Raw genomic sequence first — 8,171 nt, 5'->3', positions numbered from 1 at the left:
CTGTGTTTATACAAAATTAACTCTATGCCTGTTAATGGTATCAAAATCTCACCAAGACCACCACAGATGGCTGCCCCCTTTGTTCCAACCCATTCCCAGTGGACTCAATTGAGCGTGCAGGTCTGCAGGATTATACAGTCTGCTGTCTTCAGGAGAGACACACATTAACACACATTCGTCATTGTTCCACTTGTCTGCAACTCAGTGTGAGTGCTTTTGGCACCATGAACCAACAACAGTTGTTTTATTTTCTGTTTTCCTCACCCTTTTGTTCATTGATTTGCTGCAGCTTAAAGAGCTGTTTCCCAGCTTTCATCTCCCTGCCTCCTTAACGCTGGTTCAAAGACAACTATGGCTGAGAGTTTCTAGAGCAGAGGCAGATCGGGCTGCACACAGTTCGGCAGAACCTGACGTTACAAAAAGACATAATCCGTAGGTGAGGACAAAATCTGAGAGAAGTTGACACTTCAAGGAAAACCACATCAGCTTTCTGGTGAAGAAAGTCAAGTAAAGATGTGTCATTTGCGCAGACACAGCAGAGGTATTATGTGTACTGCACACTATTGAAATTATTTCCTCTTGCCAGTTGACAGCAACACTGGCCACGGACACTGACACATACAGAGAAGGTGACACAGGTGTGAAAGGACCTAAGCAGAAGCACAGATGGAAATGAAGACGAGGATGATGACAGAGGATACTCTGTAACTAAGGTTGGCAAAGAATCAAACCATAGTGTTGTGGCTTGGACAATTTCAAAAGGTGTAAACATAGTAAACAACTCTTTGATCCTTCCATATTTATTATTTTTGTCCATATAAACCTTTATTTAAGTGTTGTTGTTAATTATGTTCTTACCTTTGGTCTCTAGGTGAAAGTCTGACGCACTAATAAAAGGTCATGACGCTTGAGTAAAGTGATCGTCAATTATACTCCTGTTACATCCTGAAATCCATAATAAAGGAATAAATCTGAAAATGTATGGCACATTCTCAGAGTCTGCATAAACCTTTTAAAGACACACAAGTTCAGTGTCAGTATTTTAGTTTCTGTATCTTCTTTTATTTGTATGTGCCACTTTGTGTGTGTGTGTGTGTGTGTGTGTGTGTGTGTGTGTGTGTGTGTGTGTGTGTGTGTGTGTGTGTGTGTGTGTGTGTGTGTGTGTGCGCGCGCGTGTAAGACAAAGAGAGAGCAGGAATAATAGATTTATTTTCTGAGGCCATAATAAGTACCTCACCAATGTCATTGCCATGTTTCATGTTCAGGTGTATATCAAGCATAGATATTCAGCTTTGTGTTCACAAAAAGTGCCTGTGCAAAATGTTGCCATGAAACGGGAAGAATCTGCTTCTTCCCTGAAATGTGAATAACGAACGTTGTTATTAATAATGTGTTGAAGTGATTTCAAGAGTTTTGATGCTACAGACAAATATGACCATAAGGTGGCAGTGTATTAGCAGTTTTCAAGAAAGATAAAGCCTCTGCACCTGAATCAAAGAGATGCCAGGAACTAATGTTCTGTTCTCATCACCCACAAGAACAAATCTCTAAACCCCAAACACAGTGTTCCTTGACAATGGGGTGTGATGTGTACTACTCATAAAGTGAATAACATTGGTGCTGTCTACATGATACGCAGGTATACGCAGCATAACCACTAAGAATGCTCCAGGATTTCCATATACCTGCTTTAAAATGCATAATGACATGTAACAACATACTTTGCATTTTAATTTAAATACATTTTGAATTGCCATCTGTGTTTTTTTCTTTGCATACACTAAATAAAGGTATTTCCACCATAATTTGTTGCATTCAAGTGTATCAGAATGCAGGAAATTAAGTCTTTGACGCTCAAAATGTTCCCTGGGAGAGGACCCCCAGACCCCCTATATAATCTACTATATTTATATACATGTATATAACTGCCCCCCATCCTGGCCCATATATATATATATATATATATAATATATATATATATATATATATATATATATATATATATATATGTATATATATACTGCATACACTGCATATACTGTATATATGTGTGTATATATATATATATATATGTACATAGGCCATGCATATACAGTACAGTAATACAATGTATTGTACCCAGTACAATACATTAGACAACATTATTGCTTCAGTTCCGTCCAACTGAAACCTCATATTCATACTAGCCTTGTTATCAAAAGAGCCACTTTATTTATTCTATTTGTGTCACATAACAAATGACAGAAGAGGACATTGAGAGGTCTTGGCCAGGCTGCATGCAAACTGTCACATTGATTGCATTTGTACACACTTTTATTTGTACTGTACAATGAAAACCCACAACACAAGCAAAAACAACTTATTGAGAACTGAACATGAAAAAAACTTCCACTTCCTAACCATTGCATAAAAGGCAGAAAACATACAGAATGTACAACAATAAAAATTAAACATACATTGTCAAAGGGGGAAAAATCGCAGAGGCTTAGAGGCTTTTTTTAAAGCTGTAATTGGCTGAAAAAATCAATGGTCTTTGGCCTCACTTAAGAAACCTAAGCAGTGAAATAAGACTTGCAACTGGGTTTTCACTTAGACACTCATGACTTCACATGGATTTGAGTCTATTGACTCAATCTCACTCCCCATGGCCAAACATGAAAGATTAAGCAGTAAAAGGTGTGAAGTGAATCACACTTCTTGGCAACAGGCAATCGTTCAAATTAACCCCACAGCAGCCAATCACATTAAACGAACAGGAGGGAAAGATGCAGAATAGAAGGCAAACAAAATAATTACTTATTTAGGACTTGGAATAAAAAGTTTAGGACTTGGACTTAACTTGGGACTTCATACCTTGGCTTGCAAAACACAGTTGTTAAAGAAACCACTAACAGCATAACAAAAACATTAATAATGTATATTTAGTGGTCTTATATTGGTCCATCTGTCATAATAATTTATTGCACTGTTCTTTTAACTTTTATTGTATATTTTGTTTTACATGTTCAACATAAAGCCTTCAGTGATCCATTCATTTATGTATTAGTACTTAAACATTTGGGAGTGACAGCAGGATGTTGTTTACTTTTAATTGTGATGGTTTGTTAACATCTGGATCACAGATCATGTCTTTAACAGCACTCAAACACACATTGTAAACAGATGTGGGCACATACTGATAGTTAGTAGTGACAGCCTTGGAGAAGAACCAGCATGCCCTGTTGTCAAGTGAATTCCACACTCACTCAACTTAGAACCGTTAGAAGCTCAGCTGTCTGCCAGCAGTACATTAGTGCATGAGGAAAAAGCCAGTGTCAAAACGATGAAACACAGTAATGTAGATTTTTTAAATCCAAAACACTAAATCAGTCTCCTACAGTTATCCTTGTTGTCAGCAGTTTGACACTCCCCAAGAAAAACAACACTACGAGGAAAAGACAAACTGACCAAAGTCAGAGATACAAGTACTTCATCATCCCCATAAATAATGACCAAAAATGTGTCAGAATCCCAAAATTCAGAAACAACTCATCAAAAAACATTAGAACATCCTCCCTTACAGATAACTCCACAGTGTTTAATTGTTTCTAAATAATTGAAGCACATACTTCTCGTGATGGTATATTGTAAGGGCTTGCAGGACGCCGTGGTGTTGACTGTTCTACACTGCAGCGGAAAAGATCATGGGACTATGTTCTTGGACTATTGTTTCTGTCCTAGTTTGAGTGTGTTAAAGTAGGTCATTGTATCTACACCATAGATCTACACGTTTCAAAGGAGTGCACAAAATCACCAGCTGTGAAAGCACTCACCAGGAAGATTAGTGAAGAAGAAGGAGTGAAAATCAAATGTTTTAGACAAAAGGAACATTCAACTATTTTGACCTTTCATTTAGGTCTACAAAGACACTCTTAATCTGATGAAGGGTGGATTACTAACAAGCGGATAAAAACCTGTCTCTACTGTTTGTTCTTGTACACCAGTAGTATGTGAAATCTCCTGTCAGAAGGTGAGTACCCAGTAATTATTATTACCCATTAGATTCTGTCCATCACCTGATTCACATTTTGGAGCCCACTGCAATTCCATCAAATAACCTTAACAGAGTTGGACATACAATAGTTTAACAGTGTGTTAATATGAACCTGAACCTGATCTCCCTTTTCATCAACATCAGAAAAAAACAATTATGTGTTCTATATGAGGAGCTATCAAAAAAGTATTTGAAACTCGCACCACAGCTACAAAAGGAACCATATGCCAATAGAATGGCCTATTGTACTTGGTTGTGTTTCAAAGCTGCACCCAAGATGTTGTGATAGTCTGGTGTTGAACACTATCACCTGTACAGGCTTACAAAAACAAAAATGTCCTATTATACAGCCCATGTGTATGGCCTTTTCCCATCTTTTCCATCCACAGGCTCTTATTAGCTATGCATTTTTTTGATTGTATCTTTTTTATGCCGATGACTACACTAAACACAAACATGGATTTTTTTCACACATTCTTCTTTGAGTGCAATATTTTCATGACCACCATTTTTGTGAGGTATCTTTATTCTGAGGCTTAATTAAGCTAATTTTGTTTAAGATCATAGTAAACTTAAGACAAATACACATACTGTAAAGAATAGGGTCAGTAATAATTGATCAGTTTAAAATCACTAGAATTAGCACCATGCAGTTGTATGCCTTTGCCAACCGGCCAAGTTGCAGTTTACATCCATGTCTGTCCAGATAATATATGCAGGAAAGACTTTGAAGCAATTTAAATAAAGGCATTACATTTATTATGAAATGTGCTTCAATGCTTCAAACACATCTTCAACCCAGCAGCACAGAAGATCTATACAATCACCACAATTTGAAGATAGTGTCACCAATTCAATATCCGACTAAATGTTTCCCCTTCTCAGATCACACACCAAAGAGATCAATAAAAACTGTGCAATTTCCTCTTTGGTCCCAAAACCAACAGAAAATAAGGACTGAAAATGCAAAATGAAAATAATATGGTGAAAAAAACATGATTATTTTAAATAATCTATAAATATTCAACCTAAATATTCAGGGTCTTCAATGTTTCTGTTCCTTTTAATTTCTCTTCAGGAGCCAATCCAATTCATATAGGTGGAGAAAATGACTGATGAACATTGGCTTTCACATATACTAATTTTTAGTTTGCACACACAACATGTTTTAGCTCGCTTGCACACACACACACACACACACACACACAAAGCTGCAACTAAAAAAAATAAGGCACCAGATTCGGAAATAAGTGTGGGAAAATAAATTGAAGAGGGAACATTAGTGGAAGGAGGGAAGGGGCCGTCATGGCAGGGGTGAGAGAAAAAAATCTATATAGATGAGCACAATATTTCACAATTATTATAACAGTTTTTGAGTGTTAAAAATAAGCAGCCTGGATTTTGTTTACCTTTTCGATTTGAATCCCATTTCTTGCATTTCTACATAGACTACACTTAGGGACCTTGGTGATACAAAGTCCAGGAAATTGATCAAAATGATAAATCCTGCCAGAAAGAATAATACTCACCTATGTATAAGAAAAATAATAAACCAAAGAAACATATCTTTGGGTGTGTACGACCATTAATTGATAATTCAGGATAATTTCACAGAGGCCCTTATTCTGCTCTCGTGACATTTAAAATGTTATTGACTACTTTAGCAGTAGTAATCCAAAACTCTGTGAGACATGCCCTTCATTCATGCACACAAAGCCCAAAACAAGGCCAAGGCCAACCAATGGCAGGTAACCATGGTAATGGTGCTTCCTCAAGCTTAAGTGTGAGTTTACTCACCAGTGAAACAAAGCTAGAAAAACTTTAAGTTTTTTTTTTTTATAAGAAGGGTCACAAAGTGCTTTACAGTAAAAACAAATAAAACAGCAGCACATAAAATACTAAGCCATATTGCTAGTTAAAAGCTTGTCTAAAAAGATGTGTCTTGAGGTGTTTTTAAAAGTTTCCACAGAATCCAAAGCTCTCAAAGCTAAAGGGAGAGAGGTCCAGAGCCTTGGAGCCACCACAGAAAAAGTTTGATCACCTCTGGTTTTAAAACGTGTTCTGGGGACAGTTAAAAGGTCTTGGTCTGAAGACCTCAGAGAACGACCAGAAGTGTGTGCGTGCAATAGATCCTGGATGTAAGCGGGAGCTTGACCATGCAAGGCTCTATAAATAGTGATTCAAATTTTAAAATGCACTCTAAAACCTACTGGTAGCCAATGAAGAGCCTTAAGCACCAGAGTAATGTGCATTCTGCTGCTGGTCTTAGACAAAAGACTTGCTGCTGCATTCTGTGCAACTTGCAATTTGTCCATGGATGATTTGTTTAAACAAGTGTACAGCACATATCAATAATCCAAGCGTGAAGAAATAAAAGCACGAACAAGCATCTCCATCACTTTTTTAGAGACCACAAATTTGATCTTAGAAATGTTCCTGAGATGGAAAAAACAGGAACAAACCACAGATTTTACATGACTGTTAAAACACATAGATTTGTCAAAAACGACACCCAGATTTCGCACAACATTACAATCAGAGAGTGATAGAGCCCCAATGGCCTGCCAAATCTTAGGGGTAATTCTGTCTTGTGCAAAAATCATCACCTCAGTTTTATCTGAATTTAATTGTAAAAAATGATCAGCCATCCATTTGTTAATGGAGGCTAAACAAGTGTGCAACAAGGACAGTTTGTCCAGCCTACCAGGGCTAAAAGATAAATATAATTGGATCTCTCAGGAAATCGTCACAAGTCGGAGTTGAACCCTGGATCTCAGCATCAAGGCATAAACCTCTCAGTATATGTCTGCCTGCTCTACACACTGATCCAACCTGGCCACAGCTTGTGTCTAATTGAGCTGCCACTATACTTACACAACACACCCGAATCTCCAATCTAATTGTCGAATTGCAATTGTGTTGCTCTGTGGGCTACGACAAGAAAGAATGATAAACACGTGCAGTGGAGGTAATTTTGCAAAAACATATTTTTAGACAGTGGCAAGCTGTCAAGGTCCTTGAAGATCACTAATTAAATATCATTAACCTAACTTCAATTATTAACTTCAATTAGTAATTAGTAGACATCACCTTTTTCTTCTGGCGAGAGCTTTACTTTATATGGGCATTTGTCTTTTACGCTTAGTTATGCATTTCTGATGATGAACGACTGAGAGATGACAGATAACTAGGCCGGTGATGGATGATGACAGTTAATGCAGCTATGCCACCCCAGCCCAGAATGCTCCACGGTTCCCATTCCCTATGAGCAAGGTCTGGGTCCCCCAACTAAGAATCCCTCAAATGGCTATAGATAGCCCATACTACAGTTAAAGATGTTGTGTTGTTGTGCTTATAAATGAATGGACATACTGTAACGTGGCATTCTGTAATTTAACATGTAGGTAGGCGACTTAGATTTTTCAATTTGGCCCAATGCCCATTTCCCTTCTGCTAAACTCTCCTCATGACATATACTATATATAGTTATGCTGTGTGTCTATTCATAGGCCTCTTAATACCATGATAAACCCCTGACATACGGCTACAGTGCAACATATTACAAAAACGTCCTCAAAGTGCTGCAGCCTGCACCTAAAAAAGATACAGCTCTGGAAAAAATTAAGAGACCACTGTATATTACCCGTTTTTCTGGTTTTACTATTTATGGGCATGTGTTTGATTACAATAAACGTGTTTGTTTTATTCTACAAATGTTTTGACAACATTTCTTCTAAATTCCAAATAAAAATGTTGTTGTTCAGATTATTTATTTTAAGAAAATGACAACTCGTCAAAATAACCAAAAAGATGCATTGTTTTCAGACCTCAAAAAATGCTAAGAAAACAAGTTCACATTCATTCTTGAACAACACAATACTAATATTTCAACTTAGGAAGAGTTCAGAAATCAATACTTGGCGGAATAACCTTGATTTTTAATTACAGCTTCCATGCGTCTTGGCATGCTCTCCACCAGTCTCTCACATTGCTGTTGGGTGATGTTATGCCACTCCTGGCACAAAAATTCAAGCAGCTCAGCTTTATTGGATGGCTTGTGGCCATCCATCTCCCTCTTGATCAAATTCCAGAGGTTTTCAATGGGGTTCAGGTCTGGAGAATGGGCTGGCCATGACAG

This window comes from Etheostoma spectabile, chromosome 12 (assembly GCF_008692095.1).
Source record: "Etheostoma spectabile isolate EspeVRDwgs_2016 chromosome 12, UIUC_Espe_1.0, whole genome shotgun sequence".
NCBI lineage: Eukaryota > Metazoa > Chordata > Actinopteri > Perciformes > Percidae > Etheostoma > Etheostoma spectabile.
The sequence above is the reverse complement of the archived record's forward strand: the minus strand, read 5'-3'. Positions refer to the sequence as shown.